Source organism: Plectropomus leopardus, chromosome 1 (genome assembly GCF_026936395.1).
Source record: "Plectropomus leopardus strain MGB_pleo_1.0 chromosome 1, ASM2693639v1, whole genome shotgun sequence".
NCBI classification, from domain to species: domain Eukaryota; kingdom Metazoa; phylum Chordata; class Actinopteri; order Perciformes; family Serranidae; genus Plectropomus; species Plectropomus leopardus.
The window spans coordinates 17,579,393-17,601,044 of record NC_142176.1 but is presented as its reverse complement, the minus strand read 5'-3'; the positions used below and the strand labels follow the sequence as shown (position 1 = coordinate 17,601,044).

Here is a 21,652-nt window from a genome sequence, read left to right as displayed (position 1 = left end):
CTCATTTTTTACAGTTCTTTTTTTATCCCAGCCAAATTGCCAAAATAAATGTTGACATCATACATTTCTGTAAACTGTGGAGGTTTCATACATGTCATGTCAACATTTTTAAAATGACATAGTAACGATTACATGTATATGAGCTAAGTTTCTAATCAGGAGGACGAATGGATTGTGGTTGGTGTAACACCTAGGTGAAGCAGCACACCGCTGTTTGACCAACAAAAAACAAACAAGTTTTCTAAAATAATATATCAGGACTTTTTCAACCATATTTATTGCGACAAAACCATATTTAAGCCAAACCATACTGTTTTACCACTGATTTTTTGTGCTGAAACCCATGTCAACCACAGTGTTGTCACAACATTAAACTTAAAAAAACTTAAACATAAAGAAAACCAAAATTTCAAGTTACCATACAAAACATACAAATATCACAAATGAAAATTTACAAATATTACATGTTATGCATGGTTTGCAGAAATGTACAATGCCAACACTTATTCTGGCGACGGGTTGCTTGTCCTGAGCCCACCTACTTAAATTCCCAAATATCAATACTGAGATGACATCATACACATAAGAGTACACTTTCTTGGCTCTTGGAAAGTTCTACAAATATAAAATTTTACATTTTTTATATTTAAGTCCTTTAGGAAAATGCTTTCTGGACTGCAGTCAATTTCTTTTCATTGAGCTGCAAGTATTCATTGTGATAAACTAGCATCAAGGCTGACTCACCAGCAGCATTAAACTCTCCCACAGTAAGACATCTACAGTACATTCTGACTGTCATGTGATACCCCTTTAACAAACGTGATAAACCTTTAACAAGCCGACATACTTCCGCTCTCTTGTTGCCTCTGTTTCCTGTATTTTCTTTTGTGCTTAACAATAGAGGATTTTACAGTTCAAGTTTTTTAAAGAAATATAACTTTCTGCTTTTGTTTGAGTGAGGTTTGCTTAGTGTGTTTTGGTTTTGTCTGTTTTACCCTCATCCTCTCTCTTTCACTCACAGCGCACCTGATCATCATTTGCAATCAGCACACCTGTCTGCATTTGGGTTCAGCCTCAGCAAACGTGACACAAACATTCACATTTTTCAATTTCTGTTGTCGTATAACACACATATGAACTGTTCACTGGATCAGAGGGGCTTCATTCGGCATGCCAGAGATCCCTGTTAGCTTTTGAACATTTCTTCATATTTTATTAACTTCAATAACAGTTATGACTCACATTGTGGGAATGGGGTGATATGGGATTACTTTTAAAAAAAATAAAAACATTATCATTGCAAAAAAAAATCATAACAGGAGTAGATTTTATGATAACAGTTTGAGTTTGGCATCAATCTAAATCATGTTTCTCTTTTCCACCTCTGTCTCACGTGCATGCGTGTGTGTGTGTGTGTGTTTTGTGTGTGTGTGTGTGTGAGTGCAAAGGCGTAGGCGAAGGGATATCAATGTGAGGTCGGCTGATGAAACGAGCAGGTCATCAACTTCACAGACGCTTGCTCCTCTTGAAGACTCCATGGTAACCAATCAGAGCAAAGATCTATTGATTAGCGGGGTAAGAAAATGAGGTGCTGGTGAGTGTCGCGTGCAGAGGCGGCGCCTCGCGGGAGCAAAGCCCAGGTGATAATGACTGCGGCCTCCTCTGCCCTCCCTCCTTGTCTTCCTTCATCATAATCACACTGGCTTGTAACATCTTCTTCAGGCCTCCTGCTGCTTTCTCGCTATATCCACACACACACCCTCTTCATGTCTCTCAAAATCAGTCACACTTACTTTCACAGAAATAAAGCACAAAGAACAATGGCGTTCTCCTCCTATATCATCAGATAACTGCATTTTCAGATCACATCATGATCTCTGTAAGATTTGAATAAAGACAAAGACCAAAATAATTCAAGTTTTCACATCTCCCAAATGTTACAAAGTAATAGACCTACAAACTCTGGTAGTTGGTCCCATGCTTTATATGTAACACATGTACTGTATTAAAAGCTTGGTAAGAAGATAATGAACAGCTTCATAAGAAACAGCCAAAAAAAACCGCAAGGAATTTGTAAAAAGTTCAAAAAAATTACCTGATTATAACTGACAAAAAAAAAAAGAAAATAACAAAAACAAACAAAAAATGACATTAAAAAGTGAGAAAAGGAGAAAACATATTATAAAAAAACATATTTTTATATTATTTTGTGTAACATAATGTTTATATATTATTATAAGACTAAAATAATATTTATTTTAATGCTGGTAAAAACGTTTAAACTACACTGAACTATATCTAGGCATAAGCTAGATATAGTTAGGCTAATATTAACTGACACTTTGGCTGTTCATCAGATCAGACATCACCTACTCAACCCCTCTCTTGTTGGGGAAAAGCATTTGCTTGTATCTGTCACTGCATGGCGGATGAGTTTGCATGAAAAAAGCCACAAGAGACAAGTTGAAGCAACTGTGTTCTCCCTCTGGATTTGCCTTTTCTCTTATAAAAATCTTATGAAAAATATAAAAAATTTGATGTCAGCAAGTATAACCTCTTTAGCCTGCTGACACAAACAACAAATGTGTGTTGTGCATTTAACTGAATAAATGAAATGATGAAAAGTTTGGCCAACTGAAGGAGGCTCGGTTAAAAACTTTGGTTGCTCCATCAATCAAATGCTGCAGAGCGACTTGAGTTTGTTTTGGTGTCTGATCAGAATGCCTCATGGCAGTCTCTATGCAGAGCTATTCTGAGCACGTCCAACTTGAAGGAGACCCAGAGTCAGACCCAGAGCACACTGGAGGGATTCCACATTATTCCTGACCTGGAAACGTGTTTCCTCCAGGAGAAGCTGGAGGAGTCATCTGCTAAAAGGACACGTAGTATACTGCTGAGGAAGATGGAAAAATGGGCAGTCTTTTATTTTAAATTTGGGTAGTGGTCTCTCTTGAGTTTAGGCAACTGAATCCTTTGGCTGTTACACACAATTATGTGTCCCCATTGTTCATTTATCCTTAACTGTCTCTGTGTGTAATACTCAACATTTCTGGCTTTTCCCACTGAGACTATACCTCCCTTTGTGTTAATGATGAACACAATCCTGGAAACAAGCACTTTGCACTTTCCTGTGTGTGTTGAGCATATTGCTGCTTTGTTGGAGTTGACCTGAGTGTGTGCACACTCACTTCATTGATTGCACCTATGACAATTATCTAGCGCTGCTCTGATTGCCTGGCACCTGACATCAGCCCTGGTGTATCTGTGAGCTGCCACTTGTTTTTGCATAGACTGATATAGACTGTAAGTCCAAATGCATGAGTGCTAAGCCAATTTATTAAAGGCTTTTTGACTTTTGAAAATCAGTGTGCCTTATTATTGACCAAAGAAATAACCAGTCTTTTGTCATTTTTGTCCTTGCACCTTTGAAATCTACACACGTGAAGAGGCACTCCTCAGCTAACCCATTAAATAAACCCTTTGGACTGTAGTCTGTCTCTCTCCCTCTCTCTCTCTCTCTCTCTCTCTCTCTCTCTCTCTCTCTCTCTCTCTCTCTCTCTCTCTCTGTGTGTGTGTTTGTGTGCGTGCGTGGATACAGTGCTGGAATGATGTAAGTACATTTATTCAAGTACTGTACTTAAGTAGGAACTTGAGGTGTTTGCACATTACTTGACTATTTTCTTTTCATGCCACTTTAAACTTCTCATTAGAAAGGCATTAGAAAGGTTTATAAATATGTTTTGTTAAAATCACCCTATGGTGAAGGGTAGTTTAAAACAATTATTTGATTAATCAATTGACGATGGGCAAAAAAGTTAATTGGTAACTATTTTTGTTAAACATTTAACTCATTTTCTAAATCATTTTAAATAATTTTGAGGTTTAAGATATGTCTGCTTTTGGTTCTTGTACTTTTAATACTTTAAGTACATGTTCCTGATCATATTAAAATTTCTTTTACTTTACTACGACTTAAACTTGTAAAAGAGTATTTAGTGTGCTGTTAATACTTTTAGTTAAGAAAAGGATCTAAACACTTCCTCCATCCATCACTGTGTGTGTGTGTGTGTGTGTGTGTGTGTGTGTGTGTGTGTGTGCCAGTTTGTTTTATTGTGGTCTCCCAAATGGTGCTCAGCACAGCCATGGATCCTAAAGGAGTCAGCTCTTTGTTACAGACAATTAAACTCAGCTCTGGTCTGTGCACCCTGCCAGACACACGCACACACACACACACACACACACACACACACACACACACACACACACACACACACACACAGGTGTGCACATCCACCTATGCACATCATCCACAAACACAAACACACACACATATATACAGACATCCATACACCCTGACAGGGAATAGACATTGTACACACAGAAGTGAGGTTCAAATACCACTCAACCTCACAGGGGAGGCTGGTGACCTTTACCACAGCAGCGCAGCCTGTCCCTTTCCTCCCGTCACTCTATAGCAGGGTTCTCCTCTCCCCCCCTCCTTTTTTACATTTTCCTCCATCTCTCCTCATCCACATACACCTTATCAGACTTCCTCATCCCTTTTTCTCCCCAGAGAGCTCTTCTCCTCCCTCTGTTCCTCCAAACCCACCCCTTCCCCTTCATATCTCCCTTTTATACCTTGAACCTCTTTGACAGCAAGGGCAAGTTTTCATCTATCCATCCGTCATATCTGTCAGAGTCACTTTACACCCACTGCCCCCCATGTTGATAAAAAGAGAAGCTGAACAAAACATGTGACATATTGTGATGCACTCCAAACAACAACAACAGCAACAAGGCAATAATGACAACTCGGCAAGACTGAAGTTCTGAAATTAATTCAGATGGAAACGGGACATAATGTGCAACGGGATCCTTCATAGCAGAAAGTGGTGTACTTTGGCCATTTTAGTAGGTAAAAAGCTGATGAGGATTACATGTCAGCCTATAATAGACAGCAGAAGACCTCTCACCATTTTCCAAACACCTTTAACATCCCAGTGAGTGTGAGTGTGTGGCTGAAATGTCACGGTGTATGTGAACAAGAAAGCACCATAAGTCAATAGTAGAAATGTGAGTCTGCACTTTTAACATAACTTGGACCAAAAGAAACCCAGATGTTCTGAGTTTCATACAAAGTACATGCGTCTAATACTGCAAAGATAAAATAGGCAATGAAAATAACTGGCGGATACATTAACAAGATGTATTGGTGCTAATGGATCACCTGGTTCAAAGCAGTTTCCCATGTTTGCAAGTGGATTTTCAGAGGGAAGTAAATGAAAATTTTATTTAATATGTGGCTTTTATTAAATTTACAAAATAAATACTGTTGACAAAGTGCTTATCGGGTAATAGTGGTGATTTTACAGTATAAACAATTTACTAGCTTTGTACTAGATTAACTGTGGTTATGGGTTAATGGTAAATGGACTGTACTTGTATAGCGCTTTTCTAGTCTTATTGCCCCTCAAAGGACTGTCACACTACATTGTCACATTCACCAATTCACACACATATTCACACACACATTCACACACTGGTGGCTGAAGCTACTGTACAAGGTGCCACCTGCTACTCAGTAATCCTTCACACACACTCACACTCCGATGACATGGCATCGGGAGCAATTTGGGGTTCAGTATCTTGCCCAAAGATCCTCAACATGTTGCCCGGAGGAGCTGGGGACCAAACCGCTGACCTTCTGATTAGAGGACGACCCGCTCTACCCATGAGCCACAGCCAGGTGTTGTGTGCATCTGTCTTTCAGATCAAACACTGAAGCCACCTTTTTGTACGACAATAAACGTTTCAATCTTCAACCTGGAATCTCTCAAATTTATTTGAACAGATAGTCGACTGAGTCAGCTAGGACGGTGAAGACCCCCGGGGGCTGCTGAGGCTGGAGGAAAAGAAGTGGGCTAAATCCTGATTTGCTTTTCTCCTCTGTCTTTCTCTGTATAGATGTGTAATGCACCACACTCATGATGAGCTGAAAAGAAGGGAAGCCAGTGCAGGAGAGAAAGGAGGAGGCAATGAGAGAAAATAAAAAACAGACTGAGGAAGGATGACAAGGACTCAGACGGAGAGGGAGAACGAGGGACAGGGTGCACAGAGGAGGAAATGGGAGGGAGGAAGGAGGAGGAGTTGATAGTTTGAGGGGTCGAGCACCACCTGGTATTCCTTTACAACCAAGGAAAATGCCTAGAGAAATGATAATAAAATAGAGAGAAGTCGCAGAGCCTTCTGTTGCTGACAGGAGCTGTGTATGTGCCCTGCGAGAGGCGTGTGTGTGTGCGTGTGTGCAAGTGTGTGTGATGAATAATTCATGGCTGTTCATTAAGGAGAGAAAGTGTGAGTGAGTGATTGTGTATGGGTGTGTGTGTATGTGTGCACCCTTCGTTGCTCCGCGCCACATCGCCTGCCTTGTGGCTGCCATCTGGCTTCACGCCATCAGAGTGCCACCCTCCAAAGCCCTCGCTCTTGCAAACATGGCAGGAGAGGAGAGGGGGGCGGTGTGCGGGGTGAGGGTGGAGAGATGGGAATGTGGGGGGGGGGGCAGCATATATGGAGAGGAGGGAAGGGGACAGAGCCTCAAGTTAACTTCTTCATTTCACTGATATCATGCGACGTCCACAGTCTGGTTGAGCGAGATGTGCAGTTGGATGTGAAGCGTAATGACAGTCCATCACATATGATGCAATGTGATGCACTGTCATGTCTGTTAACATAGACCTCTTCCTCTGTTTCTCTCCTTTTCTCCCTCTGTTCATTTTACATAGGCTCTGGCCCTTTTGATATCAATCAGTTGCTGTTTTGTGCCCATTGTCTATCCAGACACAATCAAGCAGCATCGTATTGGTTGAAATGTCTTACTTACTGTCTTTGTGTTATGTATATTATAATGTTTGCAGTCATATCTTGTTACAAATCGCTGAACGCCTCCTTTTTCGGTCCTTTGTGTCACATTCTTTGTTCTGGGTAACCTGTTTGCACTATATCTGTATTTTATTCGTGTATTATGTATTCTTGTCGTGAAGTGTGTTTTTTAATTAACCTATTGCTAAGCTCCGTCCTTGAATGCCATGAGCCAGTCACATTTGGTGCAGCTACACAAAGCATCAGAAATTGTGTATAAATGTATGCAGTTATGACTTTAAAAAATGTTCAAATGATGTGCATGGGTTTTACTAATAGACTAATCTACCGATTATTCTTACGATTAATTGAGTAATCCGATATGCGTGTGAAAATGTTTTTGCTCTCAGTCTGCTCTGATGGATCTATCAATCAGCTGTGTGATTAGGCCTACTTTCTGTCAGTTGTTGAAAATAGTAAAATGAATCACTTTGGTTAAGACATGAATGTGTAGCCTGTGTCACACTCTTGTATCCAAATGCGCACACACCTGGCAGGCAGTCCATATTCATACAAGTTTTGTAAAAACAAAACAATAGTCTAACTATTTTTATGCGTTTTCAGTGCAAACTCCCTAACCAGCTGCTGTTGGATGTTACCTCAAATTTCCCTCTTTCAATTACTGGGGCGGACGTGAACCCCCCTTGGGGATTACATGTATGGTCCAGGGCTCTAAATCGGAGAAATACATGAGAAGAGTCGACACCAGGTAGGGTTGGCAAGTTTGCTTCAACCTCCTAAGGAGAAAATACAGTGTACTTATAATATAATGTAACCTGGCTTAGGTTTATTGGCTGTTGGTTGTAACATTGTAGATAAACACTGTTAGCACTCATATTGATTTACCCTAAATGCTATTGTTGACTTTCCCTTGTTGAGTTACCTTCTTGTACTGCTTCCACAGATTGGGTACTTTCAGTTAAGATGCTAGAGCAGAAATAGAACATAAATAACATCCATTTTAAACAAAGCCTCGAGGCAAAGGATTTTGCCTTGATGATTTTTTAATAATTGAGTTATTCAATTTAGTGGAGTTATCGTTTCAGTCCTACAAGGATGCCTACATTTGTTCTAAGGCAGGCAACATAGTGTTTGCAAAATTATCTGCAAAAAGCCAGGTATATATAACCTCATACATTATGCTTTATGTTGGCAACAGCAAACTTTGCTAGGTACGTTAGTTTAAGTTAGTTAATCGCTGCTAATGTTATGGCCAATTATAGCTTCGTAACTTCGTTCTTTGACCATCCCACATCAGAGTTAACTGTAGCAAAATGTTGTAGTTAAAGCCCACCCAACTGTATTTACATTTATTTAGCATTTATGTTAACTTATTTGTAAAGTTAAAAAGAAAGCAAAGGCGGGCTAACGCTAACACCGCTGCATAGTGAAGACCCCTTTGAAGGCTTCTGTGTGAAATAAAGAGCTTCTGTCCCCAAACCCAGTCACAACCTCACAGAATGACCTACTCCCCATTTAACTACATTTATACAGGTTGTGGTCTACTCTGATAGATATTTGCACCTGACAGAATGACCTACTTCACATGGCCAGATGGCCGCAGTATAAACTGAACCTTGCCACGTGCTAAACCCAACCACATGCTTGTGTTGCACAAAGTGTGTTTTATTTATATTGTGAGTTTATTTTTTAAAAAGAGCATACACAGATAAGTAGTTTCCGCTAACAGGCAGAAACTGGACTTTTCCAGTAAAAGTGAAAATGTATTTTGGAAAGACATAACTTAAAAGTCTTAAATTGGTATGCAGGCCTGTATTGTCAACAACAAAGACAGAAGAATAGCTAGCGCATTATATGTGGCAATTTTAACAAGTTGGGATGAGAATGTACTGCAGTAAACACAGAGTTTACATCCACATGAGGCCCTGCTGCTTGTCAGACTTACCCTTGTCTCATTATTATTATTATTATTATTATTATTATTATTATTATTATTATTATTATTATCATTATTATTGTTGTTATTATTATTATTATTATTATTATTATTATCATCATCATCATCTTTATCATCATCATCATCATTATTATTATTATTATTATTATTATTATCATTATTATTATTGGGGCTACCAGAGTTTATTTAAATGCACGAGGCATTACCAGTATCACAGAGCGATAGATACAGCAGGATTCGGCCAATCACAGTGCAGTTTGCTCCAGATGACGTATAGCATACGTAACCGGATACAAAGCGTCGGCTCATCTTCCGATTGGTGGACAACCGAAACAAACCTCTGACCTCTCCAAAGGAACTATGGGAAATCAATATGGCGTTTAGCATCGATGCTACTGTACTTTTATCATCGAGATATGGATAAAATATGGACGGAAGACACCCAATGTCGAATCTATCATTATGTATTTATTGAACAAGGTCCCGTAAAAGCACCTGAATTCCCAGGCTGGATACTGAGGCCTCTAAAAGAGCAACGATGCATCTGAGAAATCTCTCTGAACGGGACAGCCGACAGCTTTCACCGGCGAAAGAAGTAAGACGATCCGACTTTTCTAAACGATAAAAGTTTTAGAGGGTTAAGAGTAGACTACATTCAGCAAATATAGTTTATAATCAAGGATTTAGGATTATTGAATCGATTCTGAATCGTTAAAAACGAGACTCGAGATTCTTATGTGAATCGATTTTCCCCCACCACTGTCGGTAAGACACTTCTTTAACTTCTTTCCTGCGAGTTATAAATGCACGTGTAATGCATTTTGTGACATATGTCAATGACAAGCACTTTACAAAAAAAAGTTACTTACTAACATTATTCCTCGGCATGCTTTTAAAATGGCACCTTGGCATGAAGATTATAGGCCTTGATTTCATAGATAAGATGTCTGGTTTTCTCACGCTGATGAGAGCACCTGTGTGTAGGATCTCACCTGTGTCATTTCGCTCATTTTATATATATATATATGTGTGTGTGTGTGTGTGTGTGTGTGTGTGTGTAGTGGAATAATCTTTGATGCTTGAGAGAGCCACAGAGCTGAGGATGTTTGGTTATAAGTGGTAGGAGCACCTGTGTGCAGGATCTTACCTGTGTCTATTATATATATATATATTATAAGTGGCAGTGAAAAAAGTCTCTACAAATGTTTTTTCAGTTGTTTGGACCTAAATCTGATTTATTTATTACAGTTTTTTGTGTAGCTTTGGTCGTTGTTTCCATCTGTTTAATTAACTTTGTATGTTAATTGCTGATAATTTGATTATTTATGATAGCTGAATTCAGTTTAGCTGCTTCAGATTCAAAGTCCTGGTATTGTGTGTGCTGGCTCACTGTCACAATGTCATAGTTTATTGTAACGTATCCAATGTTCAGTGGTTTGTATGACACCAACAAATTAGCGCACAACAAATGACATTAGATACTTAACAGAAAGTTATATAGTTTAGGTTGAGGAAACACCCCAACCTGCCTCCTTACCTGGACTTTCTGTCTTTATATTACTTCTTTCTTTACTCCAGTGAGCACATTGGCCACATGGTTGTGGACTTCCCAATTATGTAGTTTACAAATTAGTAGTTATTTACAAATTGTGATGTATTATTTTTGTATATGTGTGAGCAGTGCATGAAAACAGCCTGTTGATTGAGACACTTGAATAGAGCAGAGCCATTGTTAATGTAATTAGCAACACCTGTGATTTTCCTCATGGCAAGTCGAATTGACTGCTGTGAAAATGGTAACGGAGCAATATCAAACAAGGAGACAGAAATAACCAACCAAAGTTACTGCTGAAAATATTCAAAGCAGTTTCTAAATGGCCTTGCTTTAACCCTTTGAAACCTGAAAGGGTTCACTATGACTCACTGCACTTGTTGGAAATTTTTTCAGTCGGTCTCACTTTGCATGTCTCCAAACAAATTATTAACCCCCCTTCAAGACTTTCTATGTCCTCACCAGTTACTTTGGTGAGCACTAAAAATTATAATTGATTGAAATAATGACAATAGAAATGGAATCAATCTTTTATTTTGTATATGTGCACAACCATGTTACACACATACAGTCACAGAAAGTTTTTATAACAGACACCCACACTGACACACACACACACACACACACACACACACACACACACACACTTTTTCCCTCCATCCGTCCCGTTACCTTGTGGTCCCAACAGCATAAGTTCCTGCACGGTTGCTTCCTACTGCGACACATTGCCCTTTGCCCATGCACATGGCGAGGGGCCATGATGAATGATTGAGTGTTTGTAAGTATGTACTGTATGCAGTGTGTGTGTAATCAACACAAGCAGCTATGGTTGCAAGATAGTCTCCTAAAATGAGATGCCAGGTGTTTGTGTGTCTGTGTAGTGTGTGTGTGTGTGTGTGTGTGTGTGTGTGTGTGTGTGTCTGTCCATCTGGAAGGGTCTTTGAGGTCACAGTAATCTGGCACAGCAATCTCGCACTGTAATCATCTCAGTGCTCAGCAGGTGGTCCGGCAGAAGGCTGGGGAGAAAAGTTTCTGCGCATTTTCTCTCAGGCAGCTAAGGCCATTCTGCTATAAAGATCTATGGACATATACGCTAAACATTACACATGCTTTATACAGCTCCTTGTGAAACCAAGCTGGATGTAAACATTCCTGAGTATAAAGAGAGAAGAAGTAAATCAAAATCTTAACCAGGTTAACAGGAGAGAATCATGCATATCTAAAGATAGATTTTCATATCATATTACCTTCTGCAGCAGGGAGACGGCCGTGTTGACAGTGCTGTCCCCTGCTTTGGTGCACTTGACACATTTCCCACGGCTGGTCTACATGTGGAAAGTGCCAACAGTGGCGAGTTCAGGGAATACAGCAGGAGGCGCATGTAAGCAGGGACAACAGCATTATTATGGCATGAGGTACAACGGTGTGTCCTCGCTACATCTGAAAACATATTTCCTGATAGCTGTTTACCTCTGGGACGAAAGCGCCTTATTCTCCTGTAATGGAAGGTGACAGATAACAGAGCAGAGAGGATAATGATATATATTCTACCCCAGGATCTTTTTTTTTTCTATTTAGCAGTGGAAGGTCTTAGCTCAATAGCATAGCTATTTCAGGAGATCTAGGCCTTATCATGCCACCACACACAGGGATAATGAACTTGTCCTATCCTGGTACATTATATACATGTCAGTGTGTGTGTGTGTGTGTTCTGTTTTAACTCAAGAGGACAGCCTGTGTGTTGTTACATAGTGATGAAGGGCGCTTGGTTATCTCTACCTGGCACCCTTATCACATCTGCACATGTGACACCTTTCAATAACCCTCAGTCCGCACCTTTCTCTCCTCTGCTCTCTAAAAATGGGGGCCAGAGAGATAAGGAGTGTGTGTCTGTACGTGTGTGAGTGCATGTATGTGCCAGTGTGTAGGGCAGTTAGTAGGAGAGAACGAATGTCTGCGCAGCTGAAGAATGGAGAGAAAGTGATTGGAGAAAGAGGAAAAGTCAGATGCAACATTTTGTGAAAGACAGAGCAGATAGAAAGTAACAAAGTATTAATGCTCTGTGTATTTGTATGTCTTTAGGTCAGTTTAGTGTACTTAGGAATATGTGTCTTACTTCAACTTCCCTACATTTCAAAGAGAGAAATTATACAAGTCTGAAGTAATCTCCTCACATCAGTTGGTTCTTTAATAGACAATACCACGAGACAGTATTTGGCTTGTGACGAACCTCAATATGAAACATCTTACTCTGCATGTGGATTCTTGAATTCCTGAAAGGCAGACCCCAGGTGGTGAGAGTGGGCATACACATCTCTGCCATCTATCTATCTATCTATCTATCTATCTATCTATCTATCTATCTACCAAACTTCTTGCTTATTGTTGGGCCATGTGTTATGAAGTTGCTCATTGCCTTCTTCCAGTAGTTTTGGAAAAAATCAAAGTGATCTGCTCAGGTTTCAAGGGATTAATTTACAGATAGAAAAGGTTGTGATTGCTACTTCCACCACCATAGTAGAGGAAAAGAACAAGAGAGATGGGGCAGGGTGAGAGACATAGAGGGGGAGAGAGAGAGAAATGTAAGCGCAGGAAGTCGGAAGTCGGAGGGCTAGCTATCAGGAGTGTGAATGGGCAGTTTAGAGCAGAGAGGCAGGCCTGTTGGCCAGTCTCCAGTGGGGATAGTGGGTGTCCCGATGCCAGCTGGCAGCCTGTCTTTCCCATCTGTGGAGCCTAAGAGAGTGTGCAGTAATCTCCTGGAGACAGCAGCTCAACCCAGGCCAGATTTAAAAGGATATGGCCAGCTGGCCAGGCATGGACAGGTCTGTACCAGGGAGAGAAAGGAAGGGCAGGAGAAGGCCATAGAGAAGGGAGGGGATGAGTGAGTGAGCTGTGATGAAGCAGGTCAGGTGTTATGGCGAGTATGATAGGGGAGCTGAGGATTGGTGGTCAGGGAGCAATAAAGAGCGCTGATAAGAATGATTATAGTCCAGCTGCCAGCAAATAATGGAACAGGCTGAATGTAATGTTGCTGCCTTTAACTGTGAGAACGACTGTACAGTGAGTCTGTGCCGGCTGCCGTAATGTGACTAATATGTACCTGTGTCAATCCTGGCTTATGTGAGGCCATATCTCACCACTCTGTTGCCCTTTCACACCGCTTGGTGTCACAAAACTAATGAAGCTAATTGAAGAGAGCGCTCTGTGCTTACTCCAGCAAAAGAAATAAAACAAGCTGTAGGCCAAGTAGCTCTGCTTAGCTCTTGGTTCAGTCCTCTCTGCGATTGTTGCAGATGGTAATCAGAGTCCAGCTGGCCCGTCGGCTGCAGCTTAAGGCCTGTTTTTCAAAATAATATCAATCTTAGCAACTCATTTAATCCAGTATTTTACTTCATTTTTAATGGGAAATTGTCCAAAAGATAAAGATATTTCAGTAATCTCCAACTCAGTTCAATTGATTTTAAGGATTTCTTAACATCCATTTTACCCCTGTTTTAACTATATTATTTATTGGTAAAACAAGCTATTTTAGAGAAATAGTATTATTTACAAGTGCAACTTTTTGTATCAGTATGAATTTGAAGACAGTTTTAAGTATAGTGTATTGTAACAAAAAACATTTGCGTATATTACAATAGCAATAGCAATAGCAATATTGTAGAAACATAGTGTATTACTGGCAGGTTATCTACAGCATTACCCTGTAAACCTCTCATTCTACAGTAATATACTGTTGAAGTAAATTGCAGTGACACTGTAAAATAACAGTAGGATGCTGGCAACTACAGCTCCCAGTAGTTCACCGTTATATTATGGTTAAATTTGTTACTGTGGGATCATCACATTCTCGTCAACTTGTTAAATATTGCCACTAGGTCAGTGGAATTACACGTCTATATATGACATGCTAGGTATCCTCCTGCATCTGGTGTTGACTGTCTGCGAAACTGTGTGATTTTCGCATGTTACATACATTGTGTCTTTTCAAAGTACAGATGCAAACTGTCTTTTTCAAAATAAACTTCAGTAATGTCGGTAAAACACCTTGTATTTATGTTTATTTCCTTGTTCAACAACAGTACGTAGTTAGGTTTAGGAAAAAAAAACATCATGGTTTTGCTCAACACTCATACAGGTAGCAAACAGATTGCTCCTGGGTGAATCACCGCCCATCATACCGCCATGAGAGGTGCTTTTTTTGCATCAGTGTTTGAAGCCGAAATCACTGACCTAGCCACGGTATTTGATGAGTTAGAAATACCAAGTGAAATGGCTGATTTTACTTATATTTTGCTGTTGAAAGGCCCGTCTTTCTTAAGGAAAGGACAATTTTGTTAGCGATTACCAATGTCAATGACGTGTTTGAATGACTTTTTCTTGCAGTGTGAGTACCAGGTGAGGGAAGGAGAATCTTAAGAGGGCAATGAAGAGGGATTCAACTTTACAGCTGGGACCTGACTCCATATGTTAACATGCAAGCACAAAAAATGTGGCACGCAGAGATGCTTGAAACACACTTGAAAAAACACCTATTGCAAACAAGCAAATAAAGTAGTCATACATTCACATCTAGGCACGCTCATATCTGTAAGATATCTGGGAAGAATATCATGCACACATGCATACACAGGTGTGCTCAGCTCACACTCACTCATACACAAATGCAGAGACACAGAGACACACATGCCTGCGGCAATCGCAGAAGAATAAGTGAAGCCATGCAAATCCCCAGATGTGCAGAAAGACAGGGGAAAGATGAGGAAGAGAGGATTGGGAGGAGGAGTGGAGTGCCTGGAAGGAGGGGAGAGGGGGGTCTGATAGAGGGAGGAGGGGGAGGGGGGGTGTGGTGGGGAGGGCTGGGTGTTTACTACTGTTTAAAAGGCAGTGGGTGCTGTGTGCAGATTAATAAACAGGAGGTAATAGCAGAAGGACTCTATATTTATTTTTTATCTTAAATGTTGCTTGTTTGTCGGGCTGGATGAATATTGACTGTGAAATTGGGATCAGGGGCGACACATGCCAGTGCTCGGCCTTATCTCTGGGATGCAGGCAGGCCTGGGGCCGTTATCGCAGTGCCACAGTGGCGTGCCGGCACTCCAGCGCTCTCAAAGCCGCCACATTCCCTTTGTATCTGCCTGGAGAAGCCTGTTTACCTTTCACTGGCTTGATATTCCTATTAGAGCCGCTGACTATTTACTCAATGCCTCCTCCTCCTCTCCCTCCACCGGGCACTGCGCTGTCTCTCATCTCTTCCTCTTTCTGTTTCCCTCGCTCTGTTTGGCTATGCCTATCTAGCTCTTTTTTACTGTCTGTCTCTTTACTGTATATCTTTTTGTCCTGCTTCTGACCTTCACCATCACATAAAGTTCTAGACATGGCTTTGCTTACCAAGAAGTAAATAGCTAAGAACTAGGGGAGTACTTTTATACAGATATTACATACATGATGAGGCAGACTGCTTGACACGTGCATGGTAGGAGACAGTTCTCACCATAACATAACAACATTGGTCATGTCTTCAAACACTTCCTAAACTATGACAAGTGTGAGTGAGTTGGAGTTTCACGTTCCATCTCATCCGCGGCTTAACCAAATCTCGAAAATAGATGTGGCAGAAATCACTGGAATGATCATAAGTGTCATTTGGGGAGAAACTCATGTGACATTTATTTCATCGTTTAGGTGTGAGAGCTTGCCGCGCTATATATCAAAAATCTGCTGAGACAGATCTGGGTTCTAGTTGTCATCTTGCCTCTGCCTTCTGGTGATGGGAGAGTCAAAGCAAAGCACCACCTCTGAAGCATCCAACTAGCACCTTCAAGCTGCCGTCTTACATAAGTTACAGAAATACCTCAGTGACCCACATAAACAAACATGATCTTAACTAGTTTTAGAAGTGTTTCTCTGAGACACACAGCTACAATCAATGAGGCATCTAGTATTTCATCAACAAAGGTAAGCCTGTTAAGACAGGCAATTTGATTTAATCCTTGTGAAACAGCAAAAAGAGAGATGTGGTTCTGTGTTCATTTTCTGCTAGTCTTGCAGAGCCAGAGCTTTCTGCACACTTCTCTTGAGCACTGTGCCAGCGCTGGAGAAAGGTCTGGCTGAAGGGGGAAAAAAATGCTCTGTGTAGTTTGTATTTTTTTGTAACCAATCCCAATTGTCTTGGGTGGCGAGTGGGACTAATTTCTAATAGTTTCTTGATGAAAAAGGGTCTTACTTATAATGGCAGGCATGTAGCAAAGGATATAAAAAGATATCACACAGTGTTATATTACAGACCTTGGAAGTGACTCAGGTAGTGGCAGGAGATGCTGCAGCAGACACAGTGACCAAGAAGGTTTACGCTACAAAAGTTTTAAAGGCTTTCTTGTACAGGTGCCATTGTTCCCACAGCCCCAAATTCCAAAACCCCACCAGTCCAAAGAAATGCCCCACATGACTGAAAGCCTATTTCTCAGAGAGCATGTCATCCCCAAAACATACTGCTATTGCTCCAAAGTCCAGTTTCTCTGAAAATACACACTTTTTGCCATTAGATCCCCAGCGGCGTTTAAGCCACCAATCCCAGGTTGATTTTTTTTTTTTACCATCAATTCACAAATTTTCAAGCAATATTTCAGCCACTGAACATATGGGAACATTTTTTTCCTGAGAATGTGTTTAGGAACTGCAGGGAGAAATTTTGGGCCATGGGATCAATGGGCAGTGCCTCTGTAAAACTGAGTGAATAGAATTAGATGTTACTAGCAAGCTGTGGCCAAGCAGATGATGAATGAGCCACTGATGGTGAAGTATGAATCAAGGTGCTGATATCAATCAGCTTTTGCAAACACTACTTGAGTGTTTAGCCAGAAATAATGTTATCCTCTATACCCTCACCAGCGATTTTAGCTCTAAACTCAGATAAAGTCTTCAACAACTCACATCAGCATGAATCATATGTTTAGGCTTTTATTATGGGAAAGGGATTTCTTATTCATTTCAAAGAACTTGTTCCTGTGTAGAAAGTTTCTCAATGAACAAATTTAATAGGCAATAGACTTCTGAACACAAGACTCTCGCACAGGAGGGGCACACATGTATGTATCCAAATATCAACAAAAGAAAAGAAAATTAAAAAATGAACAAACACAGAAATGGCCTGGTAAAAATGGTCAAAAGGGTAACAATTTTGAAACATTATTTTTAATATGTTATTATGATAATTATAAATATAGTCTTTCCCTAGCTTTTTTTCCCTTAGACATTTTTCCCATAGTTTTTTTTTTGTTTTGATTCTAAATCTATTTATTTCTCCACCAAGTGGCTCATTGCCCTTTTCCCATTTCTTTGAAAGAAGCCAATTTGCTCAGGGTTCAAACATTGAAATACTTGTAAAAGGCATGTGAAACCAGCAAAAACAAAGCGATGTCGCTTAAGGCTTCAAAGGGTTAAAGGTTTGAAATAAGTAAGTTCACAAACTGAACATAGGGAGGCTCCGCGTAACGTTTAGTGATACATGTAAGCTTCAACAGTTTGAAAATGACTGTTTTAGAGCACTTAGAGTTACAAATTTCTCTGCAACATCAGGCAATAAAGAATTTAAGAGAAATCATACTAGAAAAATGTTACCAGCCGAAAGGCACCAGATGTGGTGCAAGCCCCAAAGGGATGATTCCCTTAAACAAGTTATACTCTCTCCCACTGCCGTACCTTACTATTATCAGGCAGCTGTGTACACCAGCTTTTAACTGCATCCCAACCTGCAGGCAAACACAACTAAAACTGACAGAAACCAGGTTTGGCAGCCAATCACTCAGTTAAAGCTTTCAGACAATTAACTGGCACACCTGTGCCTAGAATATCAGTAACATACTGTAGTGAAACACAACTTTTCAAATGTCGAACAGTCTCCTCTCCTCTCGTCTCCTCTCCTCTCCTCTCGTCTCCTCTCCTCTCCTCGGGGAAGGGCACTCAGATTCCTCCAGTGATGACTGCCTCTTCTCTGACTGCAATCTTCGTGGCAGTTTTTTTGTTTTATCTCTCTCTTCCATGCAGGGTACTATGAGGGGCTCGGGGCGCACAGTGCTGCATGCCATGCCATGAGGTGGGATAAGGAGCAAACAAACATACGGGCAGCGCTTAGCAACCCTGATCAGAGTGTCTGCCAGGGTCCTGATAAGCTGACAGGCAGGAGAGGACAGCGAGAGGTGGAAGGAGTGGGCTGTGGCTGTGGAGATGTAAGGCTGTTGACATTGAAGGGCGCTTTCCCTCTCTGAGCTCTAATGGCTGTGAATGTCATGACAGCCCCTACGAATAATTTTTCAAAATGGGAGGTCCTGCAGAACACAGATTAAAATCTTTGAGCATCTCACACAAAATCTTCAAAGTTCGTTTTTAAGTTGCATTCGAATGAAATGATGAACTAAAAGCCACCGTGCTTTATTTGCACAGATTAGACCAATGGAGACCGCAATGACTGTACGTTAGACGACTGTTCTGGGACTGGAATCCAACACAAAGTTTGCTGCAGGTGGGAGAGGGCAGACAAAATCAACTATGAGTCCCACGATTTGTTGGAATTTAACTTAATTTGGCGTGCTATTCCTAATCAATGCTAAAGGCTGTCTTTTCAGTTGCCCTTTCTGCGTGCCTATCATTCAGGATGCAAATTAGAGAGTGCGGGCTCACTGGCCAATCACAACCAAGCTGGGTGAACTGTGCTTACGTTATAGACCCTGCCAGTCTAGACAAGCCACACAATTGAATTATTTTGTCCCCATTCAAGTTAGTCGAGTTCTCAAACCCAAGTAGCCGGCTTGGCTGAGGAAGTCTGTTGTGCGCATCTCTGTTCTACGAAAGATAATTTTAAAAACAACAATATCCATTGCTGAACTGTTATTTACCTTAAAACATAACACAGACTGCGATAAACATTTGCATTTTTTGTGTGGGTCAGGGTTGCAACCATATCCAACTACTATTTAATCAGCCTCACCGACCCTCACGGAGCCTCCCCCACCTAGGCTGCGGGTGCAGACGCGAGCAGACACACACACTGCGGGAGCATGTGATAATGGTCAGAAGGAACAGGCAGTGGTGAAGTTAACAAAACAGTCCTGTGTAGGGCTCTACTGTACATTAGCTGGCAATAAAACATGCACTGACGTTCACTATGTGCTTTACACTCGTGTTTTTGTAAGAGAGCTAAAATATAACTCGATATCAAAGCCTATGTTCTTACTTTTATTTAACTCTAAACCTTCATTTTCTCTCTTGTCTCCTTATGTTTATAAATTGGGTTGTATGAATTTTTCACTTTAGTTGCAGATGCATCTTCAGCTCAATTTGCTCCACCTGGACTGAATTTGCATCAGCTCAAATGTTTTGTCACAGCGCAGAGAGCAGTTAAGAAATTGTTGAGTCTACAGGAATTAATTAACACTAAGCCTTGCAGCTATACCAGCCACTTTACTTTATAGGCCCAACATATAGTGAGTGTCATTGGTTTTTGATGCCAAGTCAAGGATGTGTGCCTTATCTGCACCCCGGTGCGCTTAGCTTATCTCCTGCGGTGTTGCCTCCTCTGACTGAGTGATGAGGCAAGCCCAATAACCGCCCAATATCTCTTACAGCTCAGAGTTGGTTTCAGTTTATTAAGTTAACATATAAACACAGTCAGACACTAAACCAAAATACTTCAGGGTGTAATGACCATGCCCCACCATATGTGTTATCCCAAGTGTTTCCCCTTTCCTATGTCCCCATTTGCCTTTTTCTCTCTGTTTTGTTTTGTCTGTGTGTGCTGGCGTGGGCGTGGTCTCCTTCTCTGATTTCAGTAGCCCCTGACTCTTTTAATCATATTCACCTGCCTGCTATCAGCTTATCAAGCTCAGCTGCCCCCCATCACTTCATCCACATGCAGTGTTTGTATTTTGTCTGTCTAACCCCTCACTGCCAGATTGTTGTTCAACCTTTTGTGGTAGCCATGCATCGCCCTTGTCTACAGTTATTTGTGGTATTTTGCTTCTTAGTGTTTCCTGTGTTTTCCCACGCTCCAGGATGACCACTCAACTACCTGGATTCACCTGCTCTCCATGCTTTGCTTCACTATCTACCCACGCCAGCCTCATCTCAGCCACCTCCATTCCTCCTCACAGACCTTCCATCCCTCACCACGAGTCCTATAGGTGGGTTGGGAGTCTAACTTCCATTTGCACTACTGCACTTCTCCTATTAAATTTATGATAATTAATATTAGCATGCTTTTATTGTGTTTTTATTGTTTGAGCAGCTGACTGACATAAACATGGAGTATGAAAAGAAAAAATTAAGGTAATCAATCTGATTAGGGGTTAGGTTTCAATCTGCCAAATATAACAAAATGAAAACTTAAATACTGTGTAAATGCAAAACTTTATTCATAAGCTTGGTTGCCAGATTCAGATGTATTATCTTCACCTCAAACTCATCCTCGATGTTCTTACTTTATACTGCATTGCAGTACTTGTGTCTGCTCCACATTGACTTCTTCAGTCTGTCATTTTTTTGTGGGTAAAAAAAAGTAACAAACTTAAAAATTCATAACCAAGTAAAACAAGGTGAGATTATTTCTCTGTTTACCTTAATTTAGCCTCAGTGCAGTTTACCCAACAACCCCAGAGTGATAAACATCATGTAGTGTACCCTGCTGTATTATTACAGGACATGTTTGTTTTATGTTTTAGGTCCTTCCTGACCCAAAAGTGTATTTTCATCTCACTCTCTAACTATCTGAACAGCTGCCTGTCTTTTGATGGTTGGTCAATCCATCTGTCTGCTGATTACACATCTGTCTGTCTATCCATCTGCCAGCTTTTGGAGTCAATGTGTGAGGGACGTGAGCAACATTGCTGTCCTGTCCTACAGCCGTGCGGAGAGAGGACATAGGAGGATGAAGAGAGGGGGACAGTGAGTAAAGGAAAAGCATGAGATGATACCTGAACAGTATGTTTAGCAAATTTAATCAGAGGACAGACTGCTAACGTGCCAGCATGTAGGCATACACAAACAAACGGCTAGCCTCCGCCATAAGAGGTGGACTTACGCCTTCAAGTAAAGTTGAAGCAAAGTAGTTTTTGTACGTTTCTAAGATGGGACAATACAATCAATGACTTTTGTTCAGAGGGCCTGTGAACTTTTTTGTGAGGACAAAACTTGTGCACTCAACAGGGCTGAGCAAGCTGTGGATGGACAATAAATTACATCCAAGCTGTAGGCTGGGTGCTTATTATACAATA

At 40.8% G+C, this 21,652-nt stretch overlaps 2 long non-coding RNA genes across 2 annotated transcripts; one reads left to right on the top strand and one right to left on the bottom strand.

Moving 5' to 3' along the window:
* Positions 1-9,176: 9,176 nt before the first annotated feature.
* LOC148190390 (uncharacterized) lies at positions 9,177-21,497 on the top strand. Its single transcript, XR_015777448.1, has 3 exons — positions 9,177-9,431; positions 20,435-20,563; positions 21,228-21,497. It is a non-coding gene; the product is annotated as an uncharacterized LOC148190390 (long non-coding RNA).
* LOC148190391 (uncharacterized) lies at positions 10,907-13,976 on the bottom strand. Its single transcript, XR_015777446.1, has 2 exons — positions 11,636-13,976; positions 10,907-11,540 (listed from the first exon to the last, which is right to left on the bottom strand). It is a non-coding gene; the product is annotated as an uncharacterized LOC148190391 (long non-coding RNA).
* Positions 21,498-21,652: the final 155 nt, after the last annotated feature.